The following is a 15,027-nucleotide window of genomic DNA, read 5'->3' on the forward strand; positions in this document are numbered from 1 at the left end:
ACTTCCATTCACCTACACATCCAAACCAGAAACCTGAGAATTTTCTTTGTTACTCCTTCACCTCTCAAATCTACACAACAAATTATGTCAATTTTATATCCTTAAAAATATTCAAATTATTTCCTTCTCTTCATATTTCTTAGATAGCAGAAAACTAGGTAGGATGAGGAAAGAGTAAATGAAGAAGTGATTCCAGCTACTAAAGAGGAAAGGGGAATAGCCTCATAAAATGCCTCAGGATGAGGCACAAAGCTGATCTCTGGATCATGTGTTAGGGTTATAACTTTAAGTAGGAAGTATCTCTTCCTTGAGTCTGAGAAGAAATAGAGGGGTAAGCTATTAGGATTCTGATGTGGTCAAGTGAAGATGAGACTGCAGGGGGATTCAACATTTTCTACAGGCCTGGAGGATTTGGGAAGAACCCCTAACTCTTATTTCTAAAGATGCAATCTGCCTTGTTCTCACTTACCTGTACAGCTGCTTCTTGGCACCTCTCCCTCCTGCATTTGCGTTCATGGGCTTACCACTTCTTCCAACTGGGAGATGATAGCAGGTTTGGAAAATGGAAATCCTACTCAAGAGACACAAACAGAATGTAATTTTAAGTTCAAAAGAGAAAGGACCACTCTATTCTCAGTCCCACTCTGTTGCATTTTAGAGAGAAAACGAAATAACTAATTGTCAAAAGCAATTAAATAGTTTCTACCCAAGTAGGGTGAGAAACAGTTTAAGGATCTGATCTGGATTCTGTGGGGGAAAATAACCAAAGCCTCATTTGTTATCATCCCCTAATAGAAGCAAGGGAATCTTTAGAAAGCAAAGGTATCCTGAAAGGTCAGTCTTGGGTGGAAGGACCCAGGCTTACCCAAGGAGACCAGGTTCCTATAGTTCTACAGCATTACATCTCTGTACAAGACTCTCTGAGCAGGGTCCAGTTCTCTCCATTCTTCCCAGTGAAGTTCACAGCCACATCCTTGAATGACGTAAAGCCCTAAAACACCTGCATGGGGTTCTGAAGAAAAAGTTAAATGAGGCATAATTAGGGGAGACTGATGGGATGGAGAGAAAATAGATTAAACTATGTTCACAGTGTCAAAGACAAGATTGTATTGACTCGTATATTAATCTTAAAATCTTAAAATGTGTATACCCCTTTGACATAAATGGATAGTTTTATTTTACAGTAATTTTATATATAGAACTCAATTATAAGAAAACTATCAGCCCAGTGCGGTGGCTCATGCCTGTAAACCCAGCACTTTGGGAGGCCGAGGTGGGCAGACCACAAGGTCAGGAGATCGAGACCATCCTGGCTAACACGGTGAAACCCCATCTCTACTATAAATACAAAAAAAATTAGCCAGGCATGGTGGCAGGCGCCTGTAGTCCCAGCTACTTGGGAGGCTGAAGCAGGAGAATGGCGTGAACCCGGGAGGCGAAGCTTGCAGTGAGCCGAGATCACGCCACTGCACTCCAGCCTGGGCGACAGAACGAGACTCCGCCTCAAAAAAGAAAAAAAGAAAACCACCAGAAATATTGAGAGTTATAAACAAAGAATCACATCTATTTATACCTTACAATAGCAAAATAGCAAAATCGTTCTAAATAACCTAAATGTTTGAGAACAGTGCTACAAGCTGCTAACTGTCCATGAAAATATACCTCCTCCTCTCCTTTCTAGGTATACAAACATTTCCCAACCTCTGTAGTTAGACCTGGCCATGAGATCCTAACCAATGGAATGCAAGCAGAAGTGATGTGCGCCCTTTCCAGGCCTGATTCACGTATATTCCTCCATGCTGTTTTCCCCTTCTGACTGGCTGGTAGGGCCATGAGCCCCAGAGTGAGTTTGGAAGCCATGTGGTAAAGAGGCTAGAGCTTCAGATAGCTCAGGTCCCTGAATGGCCATCCTATCAATCTATATACCCAGTCACATGGCTATGACAGCAAACAATACACTCCTATTGTATTAAGGCCATATATATTTTGGGTCTATTGGTTACAACAGTTATTAGTAAGCCAACCCAAACTAATTCAGAAATTAGCACCTTCAAGTGGGAGATATCATAATAAAAAGTTCAAATACACAGGTGGCATTGGATTGACAGTCAGGTGGCAAGCTTCAAAGAAAAGAATATTTACAACTGGAAAAATGCAGACTCTCTTTTTTTTTTTTTTGAGACGGAGTCTCACTCTGTTGCTGGAGTGCAGTGGCTGCGATGATCTCGGCTTATTGCAACCTCCACCTCCCATGTTTAAGCGATTCTCCTGCCTCAGCCTCATGAGTAGCTGGGACTACAGGTGTGAGTCACCACGCCCAGTTACTTTTTTTTGTATTTTTAGCAGAAACGGTATCTCACCATGTTGTCCAGGCTGGTCACGAACTCCTGACCTCAGGTGATCCGCCCACCTCGGCCTCCCAAAGTGCTGGGATTACAGGCCTGAGCCACCGCATCCAGCCAAAAGATGCAGACTCTTAATATACACTGGCAAACTAATTAGCAACTATGAGGGCAGGGCAAATGCTCACTGGGCCTGTGGCTCTAGAACAGGTTGGAAAGCACCAGAATGCTCTTTGTGTAGAATGCTCCTGGATATGTCTGGCAAAGAAAGAATGAGTTAAGTTCAGGAAACAATGTGTCGATTTTCAAGCCAAAACAAAAGAGAATAGAGTGCAGAAATCTGAGGCCTCACATGGTTGGAAAAGCAAACTGTTTCTAGATCTCATACAGTGGGAAGTAAGTCTAACAAGAGCTTTGAGCAATAAAGGCCCATTACACCTGTCAACTAAACAAAGTGATTTAGCCCTGTTAAAAAAAAGTCAGATTAAGGATGTGGCCTTCCCACCCAAGCCTATTGTTTAGCAGGCCTTAAGGTTATCTTCAGTAAATTGAGAGAGACACATGGTAAATAAGAAACTAAGAAATAGGCCAAGCTGGCCGGGCGCGGTGGCTCACACCTGTAATCCCAGCACTTTGAGGGGCTGAGGCGGGCGGATCACAAGGTCAGGAGATCGAGACCATCCTGGCTAACATGGTGAAACCCTGTCTCTACTAAAAATACAAAAAATTAGCCGAGAGTGGTGGCGGGCGCCTGTAGTCCCAGCTACTCGGGAGGCTGAGGCAGGAGAATGGCGTGAACCTGGGAGGCGGAGCTTGCAGTGAGCCGAGATGGCGCCACTGGACTCCATCCTGGGCGACAGAGCGAGACTCTGTCTCAAAAAAAAAAAAAAAAAAAGAAATAAGCCAAGCTTGAGAATTATATCTAGGAAAGAACTTTGAGTATAAGAAGGCTTTAAGTTTTTGTGGAACAACACCTCTGTGATTTCAATGTACTGACTTTTTTCCTGTGCCAGAGGAATCAGTATCTTGCTTTGATTCTAAGTCGTTTATGTCACTAACTTTCTATAAATCTTTCAAGAATTTACTCAGCCTTCAGGGCCCACATTAAATCTCACTACTTTCATTAGCCTAGGAGCTGCTTAAAAGAACTTTAAAATGCTAGTTGAATGAATAAAACCTTCCTAAATCTCTCTCAGCCAGACACATTTGCTCCTGCTCCTCAAGTCCATACAGCATTTTCCCTAAGACACTTTATTATTGAGTAGGCCCTTAATAATAAGGACCCTTAATAATAAGGCCCTATTTAATAATAATAAATCTGCTGGTTTGTGCCACATAGACTTGTGTACATCTTTTCTCCCCAAAATATTCTAAGCAGATGGAAGCAAGAAATGCCTCACGTGCCTTTGCATATCTACGCCAGATGTCTCAAGTGAACAAAAAGAAGCTTGATTCTCACCCAACCATGTTCTAGGAGTCAGGCTCCTCAATTATCTGCTAAAGAGGCCTCATTCCCACCCCGCCCCCACCATCCTTTCTCCACACTGCCAACTGATGGGCGAGGCTACCAAGCCTCCTGACTTTCACTCCTACTTCCATACAACTGAGGAATACTCAAACACCATCTCGTTGGCAGTCCATCCCACCCGCTTGATCCTTTCCTTTCAAACTGCTGTGGCTAATGTGGTTGACAAGCTTCATGCTAAGAGAAAGAAATTTGCTTCAGGAATTAAAATAAGATTTCTGAGAAGAGAGGAAAATCCCCAACTCAATTAAAATAAATTTCTGAGAAGAGAGGAAAATCCCCAACTCACCTGGGACTCTGCTGTCCAGCAAAGAGCAGCCATACTTTCCTTCTCAAGATATCCCTTTTGGGAAAGGGCAGGGTCCTCAGAGGGCAGAACTGGAAGGAAATCGACATAAAGGAAGCTGGTTTATCTTTATGTATCTCAAACCTGTGAGTTTAGAAACAGCCACTTATGACAAAATGTGCCTCTGACCTTGGCTGTCCACAGCTTGAAGGATTTTACAGACATCTATGTAATGAGACTTCAAAGATAATCTCAAAGGATAGAATGAACATTCACTTAGTCAGGGAAAGGTATGACCATTAACTGGGCTCAGGATCTGCGTGAGCCTCTGCTCTGAAAACGAGGTTCCCTGGGACCAAAACACCCTAAAACAAAACAAGAAGTGCAATGTTACAGTTGGAGAGGTGCTTAAAGACCTCCAGGCTCAACTCCTTTATTCGCAAATGGAGAAAGTGACCAATTTTATAGAACAAGAAAAACGGAGTCACAGCAGCAAAAGACAGCAGTGCCCACCCCAGCAGTCACAGTCACAGACACCTTTAGCCACCCCATCGTGAGTATTCCAGGCCCACGGTGAGTCTGTGGCCATCTCAGGCCTGTTACACCACACACGCTCCACTAAATTGCATATGTTGTATCATTCACCACTGCATCCTAAGCACCGAGCACGGTGTACTTGGCAGACAGCAGTCCCTAAGTATTGTGAATGAATTAATGAATGAGCCCCAAATTCCCTTGGTCTGATTCTATCCCCAACAAGCAACCTTCTGCTCATAATTTACTTCTCCATTTTGATTTTTTTGCCTGTAGGGAAAGAACTGCTGATCCTATTACCTTTGAGCATTTCTTTGCGCTTATCTCTAGGTAGTAGGGTTACATGCTATTTATCTTATTCTACATATCATTCTATATTTTCCTAATACTTTACAGTTTATTATTTCTTCAATCCTCTCTCCACCCATCTCCAAAAAGCAGTACTTAAACCTCCTTGTGGATTTGTTTGGAGGAAGAAGTAGTTCTTTTAGGCCTCAGTTATTATCAAGTACAGGGTTTCACAATTTTGTAGAATTCACGCCTCCTGTAATCCTTTGTCATTGGAACCCTGGCTCTGGAGTCTGCCTGCCTGCTGCCTTTACATCCTGGCACTGTACGGCTATAACCATAGCCAAGTTTCTTCTCGGCTTCAGTTTCCTAATTTTACAAAAGAGAATAATAATGGTACCTACGTTGCTACAATGTGCGTTAATGCACATAAACGGCCCAAACCAGTACCTGGTACAGAATAAGCACTCAGGAAAGGTCATTTAATCATCAGTTAATTATTATTCTCGATCTTCTGACCTCCTGATCCGCCCGCCTCGGCCTCCCAAAGTGCTGAGATTACAGGCGTGAGCCACCGCGCCCGGCCAATTATTATTCTCAATATTTTCTGCATATCAACATTAACCAAGACTTTATGGTGCTTTCTTTCTATATTTTGTTTTACGAGGGAAAAAAGGTATGATCAATATGTTTGGTCATACTCCCAAATCCCAACTTCCCCACAAGATGCCTGTCCCCTCCCTGTACTGGACACTGACAATCAGTGGGGGCTAAGGTAGAGTTAGGAACTCCTAAGTTCCAGGACTTCCAGAAATCAGAGGGCCTGAGGGCAGGATATTATAGGATAGTCAAACAGACTAGAGACAGACTATGGAAGTCCCTTCTAATCTGGGGCATCCCTTTGTATCTCAAGAGAAAGCACTTTTTAAGAGAAAACTGAAAGAGAGCCAAGGAGCAGTCTCTAATTCCACCAGAAATGAGCAGCAGGGCCATGGACCCTGGGGACGCAGGCCCCAGCTCTAGCCCTGAGCTCATAGAAGGTTCAAGGGACTAGGGCTCTCCCATGTGCTATAATGCCAAATCAAATCATCAGCCTCTCCATACTTATTTCTTTCTCCTCTTCCAAGGAGTCTGACTTATCCCCCCTCATCCTTCAGAGAGGCAGGTGGTATAATGGAAAGAGTATGGAAGTAAGGTATCTTGTTTTTTCAGAGTTTCAAATTAAAAGGGAATGATATTAGTAAAATCACTACCATTCTTCGTGCACTCACCACGCACCAGGTGCTTTCCATAAATCACTATTTAGATGAGGAAACTGTTAACTTGCCCAAGGTCTCTGTGCTGCCCACACACATTTTACAAGGTTGCTGTAAAGAAAAAATAAAATGAGGTTGTGTGTGCACACTGTAGATTCTCGGCTAATGGCAGGACCCTTTATTTCTATTTCTTACCTCTGTTCTGGAGTTTGCAGGTCCAATCCTCCATAATCATAGCTTTGCTCCACTATTTGGGTGTAGCAACCTTTCCGTTCTCCACGTATCTTCCTGGGAATTGCCAGCATTCTCCCAGAAACTGTGGCAAGAGATTCTGGATTGAAGTTTTCCCCTTTTTCATTGTATTTCTTTTTTCATTCTCTGAGACTCTACTCAGAACGCAGAGTCTGACGCAGTATCTTTTGAGCTAGAGCTAAACTCAAGAACTTCAGCAGCCATTTAATCTTCAGGAAGCCCTAAACACAGGCAAGTCTCAGTACCTTTATACCACCAGGGCCCTGCGGAGTCAGACACTGGGAACATAGACAGTTAGTTACAGACAACAGTAGAGATACTGTGCCTGATGAATACAAAAGTGCAGGGTGGTGGAAAGTGCCCTGCTAGGAGTGCCTGGATTCTAATTTCCACTATGTGCTAGTTGGCTGGGTGACCTACAACAAGTTACTTTTCATTCTTGGGTGTTTCCTTCTTACGTACAAATGGGGAGATGGATGCCTACTATTAATAAAAGCGACAACTGATTGATCCCTTACTTGGTGTCTGGCCCTGTGTCAACTGTTGCATGTCAAAATTCCATTTAATCCTCACAACCACCACTTAAAAGTAGGTACAACAAACCTCAAATTACAGGTAAAGAACACGAGACACAGAGAGTAACCTGCCTACACTCACATCAGAGCAATAGCACTCTCTGAAAATGTGGATAAACGGATCTCTGATATCCATCCCTTCCCACGTTCACACTGTCAGTCTATAAAACGGTTCCACCACACTGCAGGCTGCAGAGACATAAGGGACGCGTTGGTGCCTAACCTGGCCCTGGTACGGGAGCCTTGGGCGCTACCTGCCTCACCTTCCAACCAAATGCTCCAGGCTATGCGGGCCCTCAGCCGGTTTCCGAGCAAACGACCCGGAGGTGTCACGGATAAGAAACACACATAAACGCCACTCCCACACACACAAAACCCAAAGACACGCTCCAGGGGCAGAGGGGGCGCGTCAAGGTGGCCGAATCCTAGCTCCAGCAGGAGGAATTACAGTCAGATCAGCGGGCCCGGGGAGAGGCCCAAAAGGGAGCAGCCGGGACCCCAAGTCTGACAATCCACTGCTGAACACACACACCCTGTCCAGCGTCTGCTCCTCCCCGGTCCAGATACGGGGAGGCTCTCTGCTCGGAGGGACAGGGAGGACACAGACTCGCCACGCGCAAAGCCCCTCCAGGGAAAGGGGCCGGAAGCGGAAGTGCGCCCCGAGGCTCCTGGGAAATGTAGTCCGGAGCGGCCCGGGCGACAGAGCGAGATTCTCTCTCAAAACAAAAACAAAAACAAAAACAAAACAAAAAAACTAAACAATGTTAAAAGTGAAGTTACAGAGCAGAAATTTTTTTTTCTTTGAGACGGAGTCTCGCTCTGTCGTCAGACTGGAGTGCAGTGGCGCGATCTCGGCTCACTGCAACCTCCGCCTCCCGGGTTCAAGCGATTCTCCTCCTGAGACTCCCGAGTAGCTGGGATTACAGGCGCCCGCCACTATGCCCAACTAATTTTTTTATAATTTTAGTAGAGACCAGGGTTTCACCATATTGGCTAGGCTGACCTCGAACTCCTGACCTCAGGTGATCCACTCACCTTGGCCTCCCAAAGTGCTGGGATTACAGGCGTCAGCCACCACGCCTGGCCCAAAAATTGTTTCTTATGCTTGATCTAGTCTGTTGTTAGAGTCTTGATTGTATTTTTCATTTAATTCATTGGATTCTGCAGTTCTAAGTTTTCCGTGTGGTTCTTTTTATATCTCTATTAAATTTCTCATTCAAATTATGAATTTTCTTGATTTCATTGAATTGTGTAACTGTATGCTCTTGAATTCCACTGTTTCCTTAAGATTATTATTTTAAATTCTTTTTCTGGAACTTTGTATATTTTCTTTTTTTTTTTTTTTTTTGAGACAGAGTCTCGTTCTGTCGCCCAGGCTGGAGTGCAGTGGTGCGATCATCTCAGCTCACTGCCAGCTCTGCCTCCCGGGTTCACGCCATTCTCCTGCCTCAGCCTCCCGAGTAGCTGGGACTACAGGCGCCCACCACCACGCCCGGCTAATTTTTTGTATTTTTAGTAGAGACGGGGTTTCACCGTGCTAGCCAGGATGGTCTGGATCTCCTGACCTCGTGATCCACCCACCTCGGCCTCCCAAAGTGCTGGGATTACAGGCGTGAGCCACCACACCCGGCAGGAACCTTGTATATTTTCTTATGATTGGCATCTGTTACTGGAAATTACTGTGTTCTTTTGGAGGTGTTGTGCTCCTTGCTTTTTCATGTTTCATGTGTTCCTACATTTTTCTTTCTTTCTGTCTTTCTTTCTTTCTTTTTCTTTCTTTTCTTTCTTTTTTTTTTTTTTTTTTTTGACAGAGTCTTGCTCTGTCGGCTGGAGTGCAGTGGTGAGAATTTGGCTCATGGCAACCTCTGCCTCCCGCGTTCAAGGGATTCTCCTGCCACAGCCTCCGGAATAGCTGAGATTAGAGGCATGTGCTGCCATGCCAGGCTAATTTTTGTATTTTTAGTAGAGACAGGGTTTCACCATTTTGGCCAGGCTGGTCTGGAACTCCTGAATGAACTCAAGCAATCTGCCCATCTCAGCCTCCCAAAGTGCTGGGATTACAGGCGTGAGCCACCACACCCAGCTCTACATTGATTTATACACATATGATGAAACAATCACCTCTTCCAATTTCATGGAGTAGGTTCTACAGGGAAAGATTTATTCATATGGGTGTTGGGGTGTTGCTTCAATGGAGTGTGCTGGCTTTCGTTCTAGGTGGATGCAGTAGTGTATTCTCTATGTAGTTTCTTCAGCTGTAATACATGCAAGTGACAGCCCGGGCACAGTGGCTCACTCCTGTAATCCCAGTCCTTTGGGAGGCTGAGGCAGGTGGATCATGAGGTCAGAAGTTCGAGAGCAGCCTGGCCAAGACGGTGAAACCCCGTCTCTATTAAAAATACAAAAATTAGCCAGGAGCGGTGGCAGGCACCTGTAATCCCAGCTACTCTGGAGGCTGAGGCAGGAGAATCGCTGGAATCCAGGAGGCGGAGGTTGCAGTGAGACAAGATCATGCCACTGCACTCTAGCCTGGGTGACAGAGAAAGACTCGGTCTCAAAAACACAACCACACACACACACACACAAAACATGCTAGTGATATTTGTGAATGTTTCAGTGGCCTAGGCTAAGAGGTGGTGATGGCAGTCATGTGGCTTTTGCACAGGGCTGTTTCTCAAGTCAGGGGCTCATTTGTGCCCATGGTGGGTCAGCCAACTTGGGGTCTGGCTCACTGGGGTTGGGGCTATGGGACTGTTAACTCTGGGTGGGGACACGAATGCATCGTTGCTTGGCCAGCCTAGAGGGTGCCTGCCAGTGATGGCCTGTGGCACTGTTTCTCAGACCCTGGACACAGGAGCACAGCTGCTTGGCTGTCCTGGGAGCATGTCTTCTAGGCGAAGCCTGTGGGGCTGTTACTCAGGCTTGCAACAAAGGCACAAAGCTGCTTGGCTGGCCGGGAGATGTGTGTCCTGGAGTGGCCCATGAGACTGTTTCTCAGGCCTGGGATGTAGGCACACTGCTCAGCTGACCTGGGGGGGTGTCTGCCTGGGGCAGCCTGTGAAGCTGTTTCTCAGGCCCTGAACATGGACACATGGCTTCTCAGCTGGCCTGGGTGCATGTCTGTTAAGCATGGCCCACAGGGTTTTTCTCAGGTTCAGGATGTGGGCTCATAGCTTCTGGGTTGGCCAGGGGTGGCCTGAAAGGCTTTTTCAGGCTGGGAATGTGGGGGTACAGCTACTGGATCAGCCTTAGGGTGTGCCTTCCAGGGGCACCCTGTGGGATTGTTTCTCAGGCCTGGGATGCGCTTGGACAGCTGGTCAGCCAGCCTGAAGGGCATGTCTGCAGGAAGTAAGCCACAATGCTGCATCATAGGCCCTGATCACAGGTATGGGGGCTTTGGGCAGGACAGGGGCATGTCAACAATGGGAGTGGGTACCACAGGGTTGTTTCTCAGGCTGTGGGCACAGGAGTATAGACATTCTGCTGACAGGGCAGCATGTCAGCTGCTTGGTGGCTCAAGGACCTCTCCTGCTTTGTGGAGGGTGGTCAGCAGTTTGGCTGGCTCAAGAGCATATTTTCTCTGGGTGGGATTGCCACATGGTTCCTCTGTCTCAAAGTACAGATGGTTGGGATCGTCTTCTCTGTTGTGCAGGACCAGAATCACAGTTGATCCTAAGCCCAATCTATGCACAGTGGGATTATGGAGTTTAGCCACCCTTGTGAGATGTGTAGAAAGAAGATGGAGCCCTGATGCTGCAGAGGTGCAGTGGCTACTGACCCCATAGGACGGTGCACTCCAGAGGTGGCTGTAGTCTCAAGATGGCACAGTGCTGCTGATGCCACAGCTTGGCTCACAGTGGGTGAGTGGAGGTTGGGAGCACACACTTTCTGTTCCTAATCCAGAGCAGTGCAGTAGCAAAAATTTCAGACAGCTCTCTAAACTAGGCTCAGGGCTTTCAAGGACTGTGGCATTCTCCTGTAGTAAGGACTGTGGGTAAGGCAATGGGGGCTGGTGGAGTTGTTCTGCTTACCTTTTTCCTGTAAGGGGAAGACCTTCCTGTCTCCAGGCTGACTGAAGCTGGGTCAGGGAGTGGGGCTGCAGAGGCTGGGTAACTCTGCACTGCTCTCCTGGATTTCCAATCACCTCAGCTGCCTCTCCACTCCCCCACTTCACTCCAGTGCTTTCCCTTCAACATTTCAGTAAAATTTAGCTGTTTTACCTGTTTATTCATCACCTTGGTCCTTCCTGGATATGAGGTGCGGGGGCAAGATCCATACATCTCTAGTCAGACATCTTGCTCTATTTCCAGCTGTCTCTTTGTTATAAACTTTTCTTAATCTAAATTAAGGAACTAACTTTTAACCTAATTATGAACAGATATTGAACGTTATCAATGATTTCTATTAAGTTAGTTATTTGGTTTTACTTTTCCATAAGAATCCATTAATGTAGCAAATTTCATATCTAGATTTTCTGATGTTAAAATCAACTTGATCATGATATAGGTTAAATTCAGTTGGCTGGCCGGGTGCAGTGGCTCACGCCTATAATCCCAGCACTTTGGGAGGCCGAGGCAGGTGGATTACCTGAGGTCAGGAGTTCAAGACCAGCCTGACTAACATCGTAAAACCCCGTCTCTACTAAAAGTAGAAAAATTAGCTGGGAATAGTGGTCGGCGCCTGTAATCCCAGCTACTCGGAAGGCTGAGGCAGGAGAATTGCTTGAATCCGGGAAGCAGAGGTTGCAGTGAGTCGAGATCATGCCATTGCACTCCAGCCTGGGTGACAGAGTGAGACTCCGTCTCAAAAAAAAAAAAAAAAAATTCAGTTGGCTGGCCAGGTACAGTGGCTCACACATGTAATCCCAGCTCCTTGGGAGGCCAAGGCGGGCGGATCACAAGGTCAGGAGATCAAGACCATCCTGGCTAACACAGTGAAACCCCGTCTCTACTAAAAATACAAAAAAAAAAAAAAAAAAAAAATTAGCCGGGCATAGTGGCAGGCACCTGTAGTCCCAGCTACTCGGGAGGCTGAGGCAGGAGAATGGCATGAACCTGGGAGGCAGAGCTTGCGGTGAGCGGAGATTGTGGCACTGCACTCCAGCCTGGGCGACAGTATGAGACTCTGTTTCAAAAAAAAAAAGAGGCTGGGCGCGGTGGCTCACGCCTGTAATCCCAGCACTTTGGGAGACCGAGGCAGGCAGATCAAGAGGTCAGGAGATCGAGACCATCCTGGCTAACACGGTGAAACCCCGTCTCTACTAAAAATACAAAAAATTAGCCGAGTGAGGTGGCAGGCGCCTGTAGTCCCAGCTACTCAGGAGGCTGAGGCAGGAGAATGGCGTGAACTCAGGGGGCGGAGTCTGCAGTGAGCCAAGAGACTCCGTCTCGAAAGAAAAAAAAAAAGAAAGAAAAATTCAGTTGTCAGTTGGCTAATATTTTATTTAGGTTTTGTACTTGTGTCCATAAGTAAAATTGGCTTATAGTTTTCATTTTTATTCCTTGTATTATCTTTATCCGTTTTAAGAACCAAGTTTATATTAAATTACTAAAATAAATCTGACCGCTTTATCTCTTTTTATTCCTCTGAGTTGTTTTAGAACACCTTTTATATAAGATAGAGAAGACTGGTTCATTGAAAGTTTGGTAGAATTTGGAGTGTGGCCCCACATTTTAATTTCTTTTATGGTAATTGAGCTATTGAAGTTTCCAATTTCATTTTGTACCTTTTTATTTATTTCATATTTTCCTAAACTTATCTACTTCATCTATGCTTTCAAATGTATTGGTGGTTAATAATGTCCGTTGTGCCTCTCCTTCTGTTTATTCAGTCTGCAGTTGTATAACTTCATCTGCTCTGTTAAATTCATCATTCTCATTTGAAGTTTGTGTATCTTATTAATCTAGTCATTAAACCAGCTTTTGTCTTTGTTTGTTTTAAGATGGAGTCTCGCTCTGAAGATGGAGTCTTGCTCTGTCATCCAGGCTGGAGTGCAGTGCAGTCAGCTCACTGCAACCTCTGCCTCCCAGGTCCAAGCGATTCTCCTGCCTCAGCTTCCTGTGTAGCTGGGATTACAGGCATGTGCCACCATGCCCGGCTAATTTTTGTATTTTTAGTAGAGATGGGGTTTCACCATGTTGGTCAGGCTGGTCTTGAACTCCTGACCTCCGGTGATCCACCCACTTCGGCCTCCCAAAGTGCTAGGATTACAGGTGTGAGACACCACGCCCAGCCCAGCTTTTCAACAATCTTTTTATTGGTTTTTGTGTACATGACTTCCTTGATTTTTGAGCATTTATTATTTCTGTATTTCGTATTCCTTTGGGTTAACCTGCTCCTTGAATAAACTTCTTAGCTCACTTGTTTCCAATTTTTCTTAAATGTATTTAAATTATAAATATTTTCTAAATACTCTTCTACATGTACTCTAACATTTCTGAATAACTTGTGATTCGGGTTTAAGTATTTTGTAACTTCTTACACTATTTTCTTTTTAACCCCAAATTTACTTAGTATTGTGGGGTTTCCTTTATTTTTGTTTTTAATATTCAGAAAAAAGTTTTAGCTCTCTTTTCTTTTTTATTTCTAACTTTATTGAATATCTTCAAAGAGCAATAGATCTGTGCTGTCCAAAATGGCAGCCAATATAGCCATGTGTGTACCAAGCACTTGAAGTGTGCCTAGTCTGAATTGAGAAGCATTGTAAGTGTAAAAAAAATCTCCAAATTATGAAGACAGTGCAAACAATATAAAGTATCTTATTGATAAGTTTGATATTGATTGCAAGCTAAAATAAAATATATTGGATATGTAGAGTTAAACAAATATGTTTATGTGATTAATTTCACCTCTTTTAAAAAGTTTTTAAAATAGAGCAACTAGGCTGGGCGCGGTGGCTCACACCTGTAATCCCAGCACTTTGGGAGGCCAAGGCGGGCAGATCACAAGGGCAGGAGATCGAGACCATTCTGGCTAACACAGTGAAACCCCGTCTCTACTAAAAAATAGAAAAAATTAGCCAGGCATGGTGGCGGGTGCCTGTAGTCCCAGCTACTCGGGAGGCTGAGGCAGGAGAATGGCAAGAACCTGGGAGGCGGAGCTTGCAGTGAGCCGAGATTGCGCCACTGCACTCCAGCCTGGGTGACAGAGCGAGACTCCGTCTCAAAAAAAAAAAAAAAAAAAAGAGCGACTAAAAATTAAAATTACATATGTGGCTTACATGATATTTCTCTCTATATATAGTGGTATTGATGCATATGAATTATTTTAAATCTCACTGAAGAATCATCTGTATTTTAGCATATGGTCAACTTCCCTGAATAATGCATGCGTGCTAGAAAAGAATGTATATTCTCTGTTTGTTGCATGTAAAGTTGCATGTAGACCTATTATCTTGAGATTCATAATCCTGTTATTGAAACTCCTAAAGCTCTCTTTCCTTTTGTCTTCTTGATATATTGGTTTTTCAGAGGATTATGTAAAATTTTCCTACTATAGTTATTGATTTTTCTTTCAGTCATTATACCTTCTTGATCTCACATTCCTTTTATAAGTTTATAAGATGTCCAGACAAGGTGTTGTAGATTTATTTTTCCTCGTTCCTTCCTGCTGATTACTATGAACACTAGAAATAACAAACAAGAACTCTGACAGGTAGGAAAAGGAAATTGGACTGGGTAGAGAGGGACCCCAGGACTGGAGGAACATCATGTTAGTGGGGCATCTTATAACCCCAAGCCTAGCAATAGAAGATGGCCCACGTAGACTTACTCCTCCCCCTGTGGAACAAGGGCCCCACTAACAACACCAGGTAAGCCTGGAGGGATTGATTGGAAACCCCACTAACCATAAGCAGCCAGAGGGGATCCCATCAGGCCTGAGACTCTCCTCTCCCATCTAGAGCAACAGGTGGGTGGGCAGTACCATCACAAGGGACCTGCCACAGCAATCACAAGCCCAATCAGACCTG

General features: G+C 44.9%; 1 protein-coding gene across 10 annotated transcripts in view; it reads right to left on the reverse strand.

The window, feature by feature from the left end:
- TRIM16 (tripartite motif containing 16) overlaps positions 1–7,739 on the reverse strand; it is a 55,743-nt gene extending 48,004 nt beyond the window's left edge. Inside the window, exons 1-7 of one of the 10 annotated variants that reach the window (XM_063717895.1) lie at positions 7,591–7,739; positions 6,427–6,547; positions 6,247–6,342; positions 4,343–4,518; positions 4,157–4,245; positions 866–1,012; positions 470–571 (exon numbers count right to left, since the gene is read on the reverse strand). The gene's annotated coding sequence lies outside the window, so the exon portion shown is untranslated. Of the gene's footprint in view, positions 1–469; positions 1,013–1,396; positions 1,503–2,360; positions 2,467–2,530; positions 2,601–4,156; positions 4,246–4,342; positions 6,220–6,246; positions 6,343–6,426; positions 6,548–7,321 lie in introns of those variants that run through there. The other 9 variants (XM_063717900.1, XM_063717893.1, XM_063717898.1 and 6 more) reach the window with 9 other exon arrangements.
- Between the last annotated feature and the right edge of the window lie 7,288 nt (positions 7,740–15,027).

This window comes from Pongo abelii, chromosome 19 (assembly GCF_028885655.2).
Source record: "Pongo abelii isolate AG06213 chromosome 19, NHGRI_mPonAbe1-v2.0_pri, whole genome shotgun sequence".
Lineage (NCBI taxonomy): Eukaryota > Metazoa > Chordata > Mammalia > Primates > Hominidae > Pongo > Pongo abelii.